This window comes from Pleurodeles waltl, chromosome 2_2 (assembly GCF_031143425.1).
Source record: "Pleurodeles waltl isolate 20211129_DDA chromosome 2_2, aPleWal1.hap1.20221129, whole genome shotgun sequence".
Taxonomy (NCBI): Eukaryota; Metazoa; Chordata; class Amphibia; order Caudata; family Salamandridae; genus Pleurodeles; species Pleurodeles waltl.
In genome coordinates this window covers 1,038,679,754-1,038,696,914 of record NC_090439.1, presented here as the reverse complement: position 1 = coordinate 1,038,696,914, position 17,161 = coordinate 1,038,679,754, and the positions used below count along the sequence as shown (strand labels likewise).

Here is a 17,161-nt window from a genome sequence, read left to right as displayed (position 1 = left end):
CGTATAGTCAGGTTAGAAAATGCCTTCACTTTTGAGTCAGGGTAAAAGCGATGTATAATAATTTTCTCAAGGGCACGGCAAAAGGGATTATCTGCCAGTCTGTCTTCAAAGAACATCACCTGATGCAAGACAACCCTACAAAGGCCTCCATTGCTAACTTTAAAAGTGACCTTCAAGGTTATCTGGGTGTACTGCAGCACCACTGGTGCCACTAGTTCCAGCACCGCTTTAAACTTTCCATTTTAGACACAATTGTTCAACTATTTCAGCTAAAAATCAGGCTCTGTGGGCCCTCAGACCCCCTGTGGTCCGTGCCATTGCACAAATAGGAACGCCTCTTCCTCTTTATGCATCATGTTCTGCACAGAAAATAAGGCACACAGAAGCTGAGACAGAAGGGAAAATCTCCATTCATAATGTATAATTATCTAATTGCTTCTCCTGTCTAGTTCCCTCCTACCTTCCTTACTGGAAACCCCCTCTGAGAAAAAACCCTCCCTTTTATTTGCCTGTTTTCTGGTCCAGTAATGGTAACCCCAGAATCGTCCTATTACAGGCTAGTTGGGTCTCAAATATCAGTTTCCTCAATAAACCACAAATTCCAAGAGAGAGAACCCACTTATATTCTTTTCAGAAGCCTCCCTTACTAATCTAGTAGGGATATTCCTATTTCTTAAAAAACCCTCATCCACTATGGTTAGTTATGACGTTCTTCATCATCAGGTCCTTACCTAAGGCACTTTATGTACCTGGGTGGGCTCAACGTAAGTGAATAATGGAGGTCTTTGTTGTATTTTCTTGAGGTGGCATCGGGGATTAAAAATGCCAATAGGAGTCCAGTCTGTCCTACTCCTTTATTCCGTTATGGCAAGATTACAAACATGTGGCTTGATTTGTATGGAGTAATTATGGGCTCCTACATCAACAATGGTCTACATGTTTCAGCCACTCATTAAATCCCTTACAGTCAAATGGCTTTTTCCCCAACCTGCACCGTTGTTCTCTACACCTCCTAACTATTTGGACGCCATAACATTGGCCAGGCTTTCAGTCATTCCACCATATGCATCTTTTTTTCTCAGACAAATTAGTAATAAGGACAAAACTATCATTTTTGCGCAAGGTAGCCACGTCCTTCCACGAGGGCAAGCCTTGCCGACTTTCTATGCACCGCAGCATTCTTCTAAGAAGGAGGAGAAACGGCTTCATCATTGTGATCCATAAGGGGTGCTTAGTTTCTAAATAGACTGAACCAGAGACTGCCAACAGGTTGACTGACTGGTCATCTGTTTCTCTGGTGCAATAGAGAATTATCTTTGAAAGGATTGTGTTATGCATCAAGATCTACTGTAGGCTGACCAAAAACACAGCCACCAGTTGTTTTGAGTCCTCTCTCCACCTGAGCGAAGGCTACTACCACTGTGCAGGTGCGCTGGATGCCAGTTCTGGTCATTTGCCTGTCTGCGGCATGGGTATTTCTCCATAGGTTCCTAAATATTCCTGTCTGGATTGCCAGGTCTGGCGGTACGGGCACTTCACCCTTTCTTTCCTACAGGATTTCCTGGACTGAGCCATTCCACAGGCCCACCCCTATAGGAAGTGTACTGCTTTGGTATCTATTCATAAGGTGAGGAATCTGTGGTTAGAAGTGTCTCCGAAAAAAAAGTTGCTTATCTTTCGTAACTGTTTTTCTGGTAGAGACTATATCCAACTGCAGATTCCTCACCAACACCTTCTCCTCCCTGTTCTCTGGAATGGAATAGCACTGTCCATTCAGAAGATTCCAAAATCCAAAGATCTACATACTCAACTGCACCAACATCTTTCAGTGCCAGTCACAATAGGTCTTAAAAACAGTTGTTTTAGAGCCCTTAACTGCACACAGTTGGGATAATTTTGGAGTTTGAGAGTCCATAGGCCAATGACACAGGACTGTTGACCATATCAGATTTCGACCCTTATCTAGTTTGTCTTGTAGTCCAGATATTCCAGAGAAGTGTCTAAGTTATAAATTAGGTCTGAAAAAGGCCAATGAACAAGGGATCTTATAATGAAAACGTAGTGATTTCAGTCAGTCAAAAACGTTTATTGGGTATTGAACCCACTTAAACAATCACAAGGAAAACATTAAAGCATCACAATGTAAAACATAAGTTATAAAATCAATAAAACATATTAGACAAATAATTTCCGCAAAATTCAAGCACTAATGCTATTGCCGACATCCCTGTTAAAGTGCAACTTGTACAAGACATTCATAAACAGACAGTAATCCCTCAAGTATCAGATCTCAAAATTCAATTTAGATAAACATACTTATAACATTGCAGCATGTTATAATATATTGAAATCCACATTATGTAATGTGAAGAAGGTAGGGATGAAACTGGATTACTGAAGCTGTTGCTAAATGTTTTTCTGAGGTACCAGGTAGATATGAGGAATCTAGATGTACTATGCACATTGGTTCCTCTTGTGCCCGATTTCCAGATTGCAACAAGATTAAAGCAATATAGTCCATAGTCACTATGCCAAAATTGTCTTCTCTCACACTGCAGATATATGATTATACGCATTGGTAGTGACTACATATGATGCATAGCTAGGGGGGCCGTCCACAGTGCCACATTTGGCCATAGTAGAAGAGTGATTCCTTAGCTCCTTTAACCAAAGTGATTCCTTACTTCCTTGATCCATAGTACTTCATCTACACCCGTCCAGATGGATTTGGGGACAAGAGCATTTTGCAGAAAAGTAAAATCACACCACTGTTTTATTGGAGGCGAATTTGGCATACAGAGGAACTAACTTCCTATAGAATGGCACCTGTGGTCGTCAGTGCAGTGAACTCTTGTACAATTCCCTGAATGATTTGTCAAAGTGAACCTAAACGACTGGGAGCACTATGGAAAGCCAAAGGAGACCAGCCATTACGGAGTGGATCTATATCGTGAATCTGTCTCGAATGCCTTTTACTTCTTCTGCAATACGCTCAGAACTTGAAGGTTGTGCCTAGGTAGCAGGGGTCACTAGGGGGTTTGGTCCTCTCTGCTTTACTGTTGAGAGATAAAGGGCCAGATGTAGCAAAGGTTTTGAACGTTGCAAACAGCGAAATTCGCTGTTTGCGACGTGCAAAACCCACATCGCGATGCCCAATTCCCGTTTTGCGAGTCGGTAACCTGGTTACCGACTCGCAAAACGGGACTGCAAGTCGCAAATAGGAAGGGGTGTTCCCCTTCCTATTTGCGAGTCGCAGCGCGATGCTGCACTGCTTTGTGACCGCGAACGCGGTCGCAAAGCAATCGCAGTTACCACCAGTGTCACACTGGTGGTAACCCATTCGCAAAAGGGAAGGGGTCCCCATGGGACCCCTTCCCCTTTGTGAATGGCCTGGATTTTTTTTTTCAGAGCAGGCAGTGGTCCTGGACCACTGCCTGCTCCGAAAAAATTAAAGTGAAACGTTTCATTTTTTCATTTTGTAATCCGTCTCGTTTTCCTTTAAGGAAAACGGGCTGCATTACAAAAAAAAAACCTGCTTTATTTAAAAGCAGTCACAGACATGGTGGTCTGCTGTCTCCAGCAGGCCACCATCCCTGTGAGTGCTGCGAGTCTCAAGGGGGTCGCAAATTGCGACCCCCTTGAGAGTCGCAGATGGTGTCAGGGACACCATCCTGAATTGCGACTCGCAAATTGCGAGTCGCAATTCAGGACATACCTACATCTGGCCCAAAATCTCTGCTAAGAGTAACAAGAAGGTTCAGTTATTAATGATTCACTTTATAGGTTTCTGTGACATCACATACTCCAGAAGACAAGCTCTAGCTTCACCCCACCTCAGGCTCCTGGATAAGCGATTTGGAGATAATGTGCCATCATGAGGCAGTTTAGTATTCCTTTGTTGCACCCATAGTTTATCCTTCCACCCTTGACAGGTCCTTCTGGGTAACAGTCTCATAGTCTAGGCAAGCTGCAGCTTTCTTTTGTGTAAAACATTGTTCCATATTTTTATTGGTAGCTATTTTAATCATAAGAAGCAATTTCTGTGGAATTTGACTGAATTGGATAGAATTTGGTGTTTTGTTACTTAGTTTTTTAATTTTTGTTTACAAGATATGGTATTTGCAAGAACTCCGGTCTTATAATACAGCATCTTTTTAATGTGTTGTTGTGGTTTGGTATAGCTGCATCGCACCTCTTTATTAATGCCACAGAACATTTATATAGAGGGGAATAAATAATCCTGATGTCGAATGGCCTTTCTGTAACATTAATATAGTTGCACTGGCCTAAGCCGGTCATTGGACTTAACTATTATTTCTCTGGATCTTCAACTTTAGATTTATAACAGGTGCAATTATTTGATGTGGCATTCGATTGAAAATCAAAAATAATATTTAATGCTAAATGTCGAGATCTATATTTTGTCGCTCTATTAAATAGATTTGTGTCTTCCTAGAGTGTTTTTATATACTGCTTTTAGGCTAGAGAGTCAAGTTATCTCCCTTCCTCTCACTTCAGATCTATTATTAATGGCATTTGAGATCAAACGCTCTTTTATTAAACTCTATTTTTATGCCTTTGATCCAGATGCGAGGAGAACTCTGCCATAACATATTGGTTTGAGCATACATTATTTTTCTTTCATGTCTCCTGAGTCAAGGTGAGCTGTAGTTGCCTCCATATATTTATATACACTTCAGTTGTAAGGGTTATTTCGCGTTTTGTAATTTTAAACACTAATTGTTTTTGAACTGGTAATTAATCTAATGAGCTCTTGATCTGGGTTTTAATACCTTAAATGCCGTTCATGTTAGTAGGCTTAAGAACTGAAACCTATATCTGTTTATAATTATCGTTGAAAAAGTTTACTGTAGGGCTTGAGCATAATTATGCATAATAGGCCGACTGGAATGTGTTTTTGGGCAGTCCTTTTAGACTGGAGGCTACGCCCTTTATGAACAGTTTGTGTTTGTATTCAAACTTTAAAACGTGTGCTTTTCTGTAAAAACTAGTAAGATGATTTTTCTTGATTTTCGATCGGAGAGAGATCTGGTACGGAAATAGACGGGATAGATGGTCTTTTATAAAGAGACAATGAAGTTTCAGAGCAATCAAAGATCTGTTTTGAGTACTTAGCCAAGCACGTGACTTCGCTGTAGAAGAGATGGGTAGTTTACACGACTAACATAACTGAAGCATTTAAAAGATTAAATAAAGGCTTCCTGGCACGTGATATAAACATGGCAAGAATTCAATAAATTAAATTGATGTAATTGATGCTCGAAGCGATAGATAGGCCTCAGTCTGGAGCGATCTTTGACTGTGCTCCCACACAATCTGCTTAGTGGCATCTCCAAAAATTAAACCAGTCTTTCCGTTAAAGACATTCTCTGGCTTACTAAGAACAAAGGCTACTCTTTAGAGATGTATGATGGGTAAATGGGTTAGTGACACTTCAAATAACACAACGGTTAAGAGATAAGAAATGGATAGAACCAGTGAATGAGTAAGAATCTAGTAACCAGAAGCAACAAAAACCAGAACAGACAAAAAAGGTCGAAGAAACAATGGAAACAGCAAGGTTTGGCAAAGTCAGAGATTTTACATTTGCACTTGCACTTCTTCAAGGTGGATCAAAACTCGGTCCACTTTCCACATATCCTCTACTCTGACCTAGAGTCCTCAGGAAAGGGAAGAAAATTGAAGACTAAAGCTGCGTCTGGGAGAAGGGGCCTACGACTCCCAATGCAGAATGAAAGTTGTCTATTGCTATTCCGGTCACCGCTTGGTCATTTCTTTCTTTGTCAGCTTTCAGGAGCTCAGGTAGGTAAAAAAGCTGCTGCCGAGGATGTGCAGCTAGATTGGACCCTTTGACTGTATATCACGCTTACAGGTGGTCAGAATATGCAAGTGATGTGGCATTGAGTTCCTTCAAGGCACCTTTCCAGTGTAAACATTTAATAGACATAATGGCTGGTAGTGTATGCAGCGGCTTGCATCATTACTTACCAACACTAGTAGCATCATCCTGTCGATAATCCACTACTTTTTTCTATTTACTTTGAAACCTGTTGTTGTATACAGCATTTTTTTTACTGTAGCCTATGTCACTGTTATAAATAAATAATACATAAATACCTAATAAATGATACATGCCGCTGAATCCTGGTGGTCCACTGATGGCTTGAGGCAAACGTTATTTGTGAAATTACTGTTCAGTTTGCTTGGGTGGTAGCAACAGTATTACTTGGGAGAATTTCGAGAACACCTCACAACTGAGAATAATGATTGAAGTCCGCTTGTGCACATCTTCCAGGTCCATCCGAGACTCCACAAATCCGGGGTTGCAAACAGTATCCTTCCTAAGGTGGAGGACTGTTCTATTTTCTAAGGGTCAAGAAACCATGAGCATGCACTTTGACTCTGATTTGCAAGTGCCCAAAACAGCAGGTTTCTTACACTACAGTATATCATTGATCCCACTATGCCTGGAAGTCAGATATGTTGGCTAGCTTTAAAAGCCCTACTAATGTCCTTGATTTTCATCAATAGGGTAAGAGATCTCTTCTATTTTTCAAGGGTTTGTCCAAAATTAGTGGGCCGCGCAAGGCATTTAAAGGACTACATCTGGACTCTGTTGATGAGCTATCCCTCACTGGCTGCTTTTTCCTTTAGCAAAGATGGTGGATATCTTTCCTGGAGATCAAAATTCCCTTTGAGGTTAAATTATTACCACCTGTGTTAAAGTAAAAGGCTTCTCCATCTCCCAAATTAACAAGCACCGAGTGTGTACGGGTAGTGGAGACAGGGAGTTCAGCAATGCCAAAGGAAGGTGTTATATAATTATTCACATTTCATAGCAGTAGCACGTTTGCCTTTTCCATGGTCTCCTAGATGTTTTGCCTTGTTCTGGAACTTGTTTGTGCTCGTTTTAGGACTGTATGCCCTCTGATGCTGCTGTTCAGTGCCACAGACCGTGTGCCCTGGCTCTAAAATCTAATTTGTAAAATTGTTGTCACCAAATTAGTAACTTTCCTGCAAGGTCCCAGTAGATGTCTCGGAAAATGCACCCATGGCATTCAAGTTAAGAGTCATATTTGGGCTGCGGTGTGTATTACATCAACCGTGGAAATGATAAACATAGATCCCTTCCAGGAGCACCACTGTATTCTGACTTGCCTGCAGTTTAAATGCACTACAGTAAAGTGCCTTTGTAAAATAGGAAAATCTATTGTGTATATTACTAAGCCACCTTCAACATGTATAGTGTAAACCCAAGTGCCACATTGTGTATCTAAGAAGTGTACCCTGACAGTGACTGAAGGTTTAAAAGCTACTTCAGTGTGTAGGTCCAGCTACATTTGCCAAAAGACAGGCATAGATCTGATGAACATATATATTTTTTAGATGGTCCATTACACCCAAAGCCCAACCTTACACTGCTACACATCACCGATCGCTGGACTTCATTTGATACCGATTGGCCTTCTGTAATATGGGAATCCTGACGGCAAAGAGAGACATTGCTAGGGAATGGGGAGATGCATCCTGCCCATCTCTAGAGTGGTGGGCTACGGGACTCTACCGTTGTATGATATTGAAATTGCTGTTTTCCAAATCCCGGGCTGCCCATAAAAATTTAGTCTGACTGACAGGAGCACAGGGGAACTGTTGTTATTAGTAATGTCTGTGAATCCTATTATGTTGGGGACCAAGAAAAGGTATGAGATGAATGTAAAAGACACTGGAGAGTGTGTTTGTCTATCTACTACATTAATCACAAATTGGTTATGCCTGTCTTTTTTGTGTAGGGTGGACACAAACTCAATCAAGGGATTGTTGGGTTGTCTGTTTTGTAAAGCTAAATAATTTATATTAAAACAAAAATAATTTAAAATCTTTACCTGGGAAAATGCTAGCAAAAACCTTTAAATTCTTTTTAAACCATTTTCAAATCTGTTTTAAGGGTGAAATCTGATTTCTCGAAAAGTAAATTTAGGAGAATGTACTTTAGAATGCCAGAGCTGGCTTAAAAACATTTCTGCACGTATCATGCATCCAGGGCTAGAGAATACACATACCTGGTTTGCAGAGTTAGCAACTTTTGGTTAGAAGACAAAGGCCTGCCTCTGTGCCCAGGAAAGATTGGGTGGTGTTAACTGCTGACCGCTTAGCACTTTTTAGCAATCTGGGAGAGGAAAGGATCAGTTGGTAGAACTAAGACAGCCTTAACACTACTGGATTGACTTGGAGATGGCATGGAGGGCTTCTCCTATTCATTCCTAGGACAAACATAGAGAACTGGGCTCCAGTCATTATGCAGGACAGAAGTAGATTGGACTCTGGGCAGGTGGGAGTAGAGCTAATCTAAATAAGGTAGTGGCTGAGGAAGTAAGGACAGCCGTTCATGGGGAAAGAAGGGTTCTATCATATTGAAGCAGGAGCTCCTGGGTAAATGTACAGCAAGGCAAAGCTGCCAAAGGAGGTGAGGGACTGTGGGTAGATAGGTTTGTGTGGCAGAATGTTCTACTCATTGTTAATTGCACAGGGTAAATCTGGTATCTCAATTACTACTGGCTCAGAACATTCATTGTTCTGGGAAGACTGAACCTGAAGAAGGAGCTGCTAGAAGACTCCTGACTTCTTCTGGAGGAAGAGTACTCATTCAGCCTAACCTATGTTGACAATCAGGGACTGGAACTTAATTCAGTTGTCAAATTGTTGGCCTCCTGCTAGAGACTTCAGGAGAACACAAAGCAGAGGAACTCTTGACTGTAGGAGGGTGTAGCTGACCACAGAGCACAAGGCACTGCAGGAGACATGGGTGGAGATAGAGCTGTAGCCTAGAAGCCTTCTTTGAGGAGGTAGGGACTGCAGGATGGACCAGAAAGATATTTCACAGCAATTGGAGAAAGCTACGAGAGAGACATGGTAATTTTTCTCTGCCTTTAGATGAACAGGAGAAGGTGCTGAGGTTGTCCAGGAACTTTGCAGATAAGGTGGATAAGAAAACCTAGTTTGTCATGGTCTGAGCTTTTTTTTCTCACACTGAAAAAAAGTTTAGCAGGACCTTGCAGTAAAGGCATCTAGCTTTGTTGAGCCCTGTCCAGCTAGAGCTTTGAGCCTTGCCCAACTGGAGGATTTTGATTTCAAAATAATGTGACTAGGTCCAAAGGAAAAATATTGGATGGGGCATAGGTGACAAATCTTTCTAAGTCATCAAGCACCCTTGGTGGCCATTAAATCCAGTTTGTCCCACTCAGAGCTTTTGGTTCCAAAACCACAGATGTTGACAATGTTTTTGTGAAATTTGTCATTTCATACAATGTTGAAATATTAGATAAAATATTGCTATGTGGACCAACTGATTTGTTCGTTGAGTTCTTCTTACAAAGAGAGAAACACAAATTAAACTAAGGAGGTTGTAAGTCTATGTTTTCAATATTGTATATGGTCCAGTGTGGTCGATACCCCCTTGTTGGATGCTGGTAAAAAACAATGACTTCAGCCAGATCTTAACAATCACATATGTCTTCTAGCAACCCTCACTGGTCACAACCTTGAACTTTGCCTCGTTGGAAGTTTTGACTCTATTTCAGAGGCAAAAACTTTGACCAAAACAACCCACTGTTTGTCCAACATTCACTTCATCATGGCTGCATGAAGTTGCACATAGATACTGGTTAATCGTATTCACATCTCTTGTGAACTGCACCATATTTTAAAGATCTTAGTGTCTTCCTGTTCATCACTTTTTCTTCTCTAATTTTCTAAATGGGTTTGGGACTTTTATTCTGTGGTTTTCTTGACTTTAAATTTGTTAGTGCTGCTTGAACTTAAAACACACAATTCTCTGGCAAATGTCTGCTGCTTTTGCCATAGCTACCAGCAGTTTAGCAGAGATGGTCGAAGAACTGCTTTTTGACCCAGCCAGATGGTGTTTATCAAGCTGGTAGGGGGTTACCTTTTCCAAAACTAATCAACCAATTTCAAACACTTACCATTTGCAACTAACTAGCTGATGGCTTCCCGCCCTTACTCCCACCTATATGGGAATGCTTTCTTGATGAAGTTGATATATATTTCCTGTATGAAGACATCTGCATTAGTGTGTGTCAGTCAGTCAGTCAGAATTCTTTATTCAGCAAATTACCATAAAAGCACAGAATTAATTATACATAATATTAATTTACGACATAATTCTTAAAAATATGAAAACAACAATAATAAAAAAAAACATCTATATTGGTTACAAACTTACTTCAAATTCATAAATTCCATATTCTCATAAAATTCCAAAAGCCGCAACATAATTTTCATCATAATCAAATCCTATACACTATCACTCTGAATTAAGGTACAGCTGCCTCCACTGATTCATAGCGTTTTCTAGTAGCAATAGCTACTCTTAAAAAGTTTAAGATAACATAACGGATATCAATAGAATTCAGTTGTTGTACATACATCAAAGCATCATTATAAGATGTAAATTGTAATTTCCGTAAAAGTGGTAGTAAAAATGTACGTCTGGGAGCAGAATAGAGTGAACAGAATAAAAGAAAGTGACATGTGCTTTTTTTTGGAAATAGTGTCAATTCGGAAGCGCTTTTTGCCAACAACATTGCTTAGGAAAAGCCACTCTAAAATGTATCAAATTTAACCTGAATAAAACAAGGAGGGAATATTCTGAGAAATTCGGGAACCAGGTTGAATAAGGTTCCATCCGAGTCGTTGTTGAAATCTGGGCATAGGGGTCAAAGGTTTTCAATTACAGAGCCCCATATAATCTCTTATTCGAGATACATTCAGAATATCGAATTTTAACCAGGTCCTTAGCATTCAGAGGCAACGACTCAGGGTGAGTAAACATATTCTCCAGACCTAAGTTCAGGAAATTAGATTGTAAGTAAGAAAGCCACGGGATCCTGCTAGAATTGGCCAGATGGATACAATCAGATAAGCAGTCTTCTACCAGAACGGCCGCAGGATTCAACCAGGCTTTCAGCCATAATAAAAGTGGGGCAACGCCAATCAAATCCCCAATGTAACAATCCCAGTTCCTCGTGACAGATCAAATTTGCTACGTTCTTAAGCACCATCAATACTCTGTGTGCAAATTTATTCTCAACACATTGGAGAGAATCGGCTTTATTCAGGCCCCACAAACCTGCCCCATAAATAGCTGCAGATACACATTTTGCTTTTTAAAGCCTATGATGAACTGGCCTGTGACCTAGTTTGCGAGCAAAACGAAAAATTGCTTCCAGGTTTCTCACCATCTGTTGGGTCTTAAAAGTAAGATGAGACTTCCATTACAAGGAAGAATGAAGATGTAAACCCAGATAACAAAACTCCTTTACTTTATTTATAGTGATTCCTTCCCATAGTAAACCGTTTAGATCTTGTATTTCTAGGGCCACATGTTATCACATACGTCTTCGTGTAATTTACTTTCAGGTCCAAATCTTGCATGAAGATTGAAAAATAGTCCATCAGGCTTTGTAGGCCGTTAGCAGTGCGGGAAATCAAAACCGCATCATCTGCGTACAGTAATACAGGGAGCTGTTTCGTACCCATTCTAGGGAAATCTTTACCATTTGTTATTAAAAAAACTATACAGACCATTAATATATAACAAGAATAAAAACGGTGCTTAAATACAGCCCTGTCTGACTCCTCTCAAAGAAGAGAAAGGGGCAGACCTCTCACCATGTGATCCATATTGCACTGAAACCCTCAATTCTGTATATAAACGTTTGATTAACTCCAAAATGTTCAGATCCACCCCCAAGGATTCCATAATTGACCAAAGTTTCTCTCTATTCACCAGGTCGAAAGCACTAGATAAATCTATAAAAGCCAGGTGGATCGATTCCTTCCTTGCAGTCACATATTTGCTCAGAATGAGGTGCAAGTTCAACGATTGTTCAATAGTACCAAGACCTGGTCTAAAACCATATTGGATTGGAGAAATAATCTTTGCCTCAGCAGCCCAATCCTCCAGTCGGGTCAAGATTACACTTCCCAATACCTTAGCTGTAGAATCTATAAGGGAATTGGTCTATAACAAGATGGATCTTTCCTGCAGCCCTTTTTAAAAATAGGGATAATAATAGCCAATTTCCACGAAGAGGGGATTTTACTCATAACTACACACCTTAGTACATTATTAACTAAAGGACCCCAGAGGTCCGGCATAGACTTAAAGAGGTCAGTAGGAACCCCGTCCGGGCCAGCAGCTTTCCCCAATCTCGAGCGGGAGAGGGCATTATTAACCTCATGCAAGTCAAAAGACAAATCAATAGTAGTCAAATTGGAGTCCACAGAGCTCTGATTATCTCCTTCATACCCTACAAACAATGTGTTATTGTCTGGCTAAAAAACCTTAGTAAAATGGGTTACCCACACTGTTTCTGGTATCAAGCATTCGTCCTCCTTATTTTTCTAGTCCGTAAAATAAGAGTGATTAACCACCCTCCAAAATTGTGTGGTATCCTTCAGTTCAGTAGCTGCCATTAGTTCATCCCATGCACTAGACCTGATTTCATTTTTCCTCGCTGCCAGAGCTGCCTTATTTTGGGCCCTCACTATTCGTACTAAGTCACGGAAAAAAGGGATTGATCTAAGAGCCCTTTTCAAATCTTTGTGAGCCTTTGTAAAGGCAGAGTTGAACCAACGGCACACCCTTGGGCTGCGAATAGGCCTATCAATTACCAAAGATTCTGAAACAGCAGAACATAATTTCACATATTCTAATGCTAACTTATCAGGGGTGCTTTGCTGTGACAGACATAAGTTAATAGAGTCCAAATTTTGTTCAATAATTTCCCGATTTAATGTTTTGGGGTCCTACTTCATGCGTAAACCAAAGTTTTTATTAAAAATGGTTGCCCTATTTAATTCCCTATTACTTATAGCCGGTTTACTATTATATGCAAGTTCAATAAATAATGAGTTGTGATCACTGGCACAGTGTGGTATTACCTTAAAATCAAGGATTAGAAGGAAATCGGCGGCACTAATAAGAATAAAATCAATGATGCTCCCTTTAGAGTTCCCCTTAAAAGTTGGTAATTTTTGGATAATTGCATTTGCCCTATCTCTGGTGTAAACAAGATCAAATTTGTAAATAAAAGTGTTCAAAACTTCCCCTTGATTAGTATGGATAAAATGAGTTGAAGTCTCTCTATCCTCCATAGGGGTGCAATGAGCATCTAAAGCTTCTGAGTTTCATAGTGGAGTATTAAAGTACCAAGCCCTTATAATAATGTACTACTTATCCTGGAGCTTATCAGAAAAATCCAGGAAATCTGTAACCTCTTCACAACTTCCCTTCAGAAGGTCATTTGGAATGTTATTAGAAAAATGTATTATCAGGAGACCTTTGCTCCCCTCAATCAGCAATAAAACAACCATAAAATTGGGTGAGGATCAAATTAAGGAAACCTCCAATTTTGGGAGATGCAAAGAGACCAGAACCATAAGGCCCCCGCTTGTCCTTCCCGCTGAGGAGGGGATTGCCGGTTGGTGTACAGAATAATAACCATCCAGAAAAAGGGGATCTGTTGACCAGGTCTCCTGTAAACAAATCACATCGTAAGAAGATATAAATCCTAAACACTCTGGATTTTTTACTTTTGACCAAAGCCCTGCAATGTTCCCCCAAAGTAGCGTTAGAGATTTTGATCCTGGGCATGCCACCATATTCTCATCACTCGCTACTTCTAGCAACTTGAGTGGAGGGGTGTCTGTGTCATAGGGCCCCCCTTGTACTAAGCACTTATCCAACCCAATATTGTCAACAGAGCCCTCCCAAACACCTTCCAATTCCCTGGCCTTGGTTAGGTGTCAATCGTTCTCATCAAGGGGAGTTAGGGCCTGTGGGTGGCCAAAAGAACTTAAAGGTTGTACTTGAGTTGTGGGCAGCCCTAAATTATAAACACATTGTGCTTCTTTCGAAGGAACATATGCCAAGGGGGGGTCATAAAAATGACTAAGTGGGAAGACTATGATTCCCTCTTCCTTCCCAGCACAGTGAGCCAAATCTGCCAACAAGCATTTTACTAAGCAACGATTATCAAAATTAATCACAATACAATCACCTTCATATACCTTATTTGTTAGACCAACCCAATTTACTCTACGGGCCATTAGAATCCTATACCTTAGATCACCCTTATATCTAGATTTAGATCTTAACCAATGGGCACATTTTCTCATTAATGCCTTAGTATCTTCTTTATGACAAGAATCTAAGGGCGGTACTTTTGCAAGAACCAAGACATATGGCATACAAGCTGGACGGAGTTGCAGTGCCTGTTTGCTTTTAGAAATAGAATTGGCATAAGGAAGGAGTGGGCGGCCTGGGTAAGTTCCAATTCTAATCTCTGCAGGGGCGTTAGTCTCCATAGATGATAAACCATGCCCATCTAAATGCCGTGCCGGAGGTAAGACTTGAGTGATCGGTGGTGTATTGTACAGTGCTTCTCCTTTATCGGCCACGGCCTCCTCCATAGCACGATTGCCCAAATTAATAAATCCTAATGCTAATTGGGGATTTAGCTTAGACAAGGTTATATAAAATTGGTCCAATTTTCTAACAGGCTGAGCAGTTTCTCCTCCCAAACAGCACAAAATGATTTAAGTATAGAATCAACTGTATGTATGAGTTCGTCTCGCCAAGTTCCCTTGTCACTTTTATCAGATGTGAGATTAGCCAAGTTCGTATCGGGAACAGACAAGTGACAGGCACAATGTTCCGAGAGTGTTGAAGATTTCCTCTTAGCCCCTGCATCACGTTTGATGGTTTTAGAGCGGCCACCCGCTTTCCTCTTTTTCAGTGGTGGAGAGACCGCGGGGAGCGGACAGTGATCAGCTCATTGGGGACACTTGGGGTTGCATGAGAGAAACCCCTATGCCAGGCTGTAGTGCATTAGTTGAAGGAGCTGTCAAAGGTACCTCATGAGTAGACTTAATTGAAATAATAGGCTCAAGGGGTAAGTGAACAGCCCCAATTTGTTTTTCAACCTGCACCAATTCAGTTTCAATAGCCCCAATAAAAGATGACAGGTAACTGGAAATTGATGGCTGTATCGACGGACCATGGGCACCCTCGCCCTTTTGTGTACTTATCTTCCTCTTGCCCATTGCAGTCAATAATTTACACCCCTAAGATGACCGGCGTAATATCACTGTGCGATGGTGCAGAATCTCCTATCCCTAAATAAAGAGGAAAAGGTGATGGCCCAGAGCCTGGCCGAGGGTACAGGGACCGTCGCTACACAGTCTAGGGCAGCTCTTAGCAAATAAAGACTTCCTCCTGTCACGTTACTAAATGCTCACCTCCTCGGGTAGCACTTTTCAGGAGGGTGGCCCAGCCCGGCCTCAACCGGTCGCTGACGGGTGTGGGACGGGCCCGCCCTTGGCCAGGGCTTTGCCCGGGTGCAGCCTGCGTGCGGGAGTCCGGTAGCGCTAAGAGCACTGGAGAGTTTTAGGCCCGCCCCCTGGGTGTGTGCAGTGGTTCTGGGACTCCGAGTCCCCTTCCGAAATGGTGCTGCCGCCGCGACGCTTGTTTCACTTTTCCCACGGCGCAGGAGTCCGGTAGCGCTAAGAGAGCTGGAGAGTTTCAGGCCCTGCCCCCTGGGCGTGTGCAGTGGTTCTGGGACTCCGAGTCCCCTTCCGAAATGGTGCTGCCACCGCGCCGCTTGTTTCACTTTTCCCAGTCACCTTAGTGTGTGATATTTTGTCTAACCCTAATCAATTGGCTAAAATATTAAGCGTATAACCTCTTGAAATAATATTTTCAAAAATGACATTCAAGTTATGTTTTTACATTTTGGGGGTTAATTCTCGAGTGTATATTGCTTTCAGTTTATAAAAGTTAGCAAATAATGGCACTGGTATATTAAGAGAGTCTTGTCTGGTAGACCAGCAGCTTTGGCCAAGGTTAAGGTATGAGGGAAAATGTTACACACTGCCCTAGCCTCATAACTTGTGTACACATTTGACCTGACAGGGATGGCCCTGTACAAGGATAATGGGTTTGCAGTACACTATGCTCAGTGACACACAAGAATATGGCCAATCATTTCCCAAAGCAACTTGAGAGCTATTCCCCACCAGAATCGCCATGCTCCATGGCTTTAAGTAAAGAACCACCTGTACAGACCAGCCTTCTTCTCTCCTGTATCTTGTATGCGTTTTTAGAAGGTCCAGAGCCTGCCACACCTAGAAACATGACAACAACTGGGATGTTGTTCAGTTCATGAAACACTAAGTTCAATGCAGGCCTCTGCCTACTGTCCTAGTAACCATGAGAGCCACAAGGCTTACCTGCTGGCGTATGGGCTATTCCATGGGCTTCTGGTAATCTGCCACATATCAGCAGGAACTGGAGCACCAGGTCACCTCATACCACAGAATTGCAGAACAATGATAATGCAGGTTCAACTAAGTTGGCCTGAGTGACCAGTAGCAGAAAAACAACTTTTAGGCTTTTAGTGTACAATATGTTTTATTTACATTGGCTATTGATGTAACAATTTACATGAGTCTGGATGCGGATATGTTTGTCAGAGCTATGAGAGAGTGATAGCTCGTCTCACCCATATTTTTCATGTGCCTATTCTTAGGTCATTTTGTTAAATTTCTGTTAAGTCTGAGGATACTGACAGCTGGAATGATTTAGCAAGGTTGGATCTGGAGTAACAACCTTTGCAATTTTGCTGCATTTGCATGACATCTACTGTGGGTATAAGAACTATTTGTCTTTGTATTTTGTTGCTTTTTTCTAATGATATTCTAGGTTACGTAAAGGTAGTGAGGTATGTGGTTTGTAATTTGTTATGGTTTTATCAAATTTATGGCATTGTTTCCGGATGTCAGCTGTGTACTTGACAGATTTTAATTCACTGGGGAAGTTCTATATCAGTTATGTAATGTTTTCGAGGAAGTCTCTGAGATTGTCTTTGATTGCTGTAGTGTATTGGGTGAATGGTGATACAACCATTTACAGAATAAGATGACCGTGGGTAATTGTGTTTTTATATGGTTCTTTGCATGCATTCTGTTGGCCAGCTTCAATTGAAACAGCCAATCAATCAATCAGTTGTAAAGCGCAACTTATTACCCGTGGGGTCTAAAAGCGCTGTTGCGGGCATGC

At 41.3% G+C, this 17,161-nt stretch overlaps 1 protein-coding gene across 2 annotated transcripts in view; it reads left to right on the top strand.

The window, feature by feature from the left end:
• Positions 1-17,161, top strand: part of ZFAT (zinc finger and AT-hook domain containing) — a 645,246-nt gene that overhangs the window by 150,082 nt on the left and 478,003 nt on the right. The window lies entirely within an intron of this gene.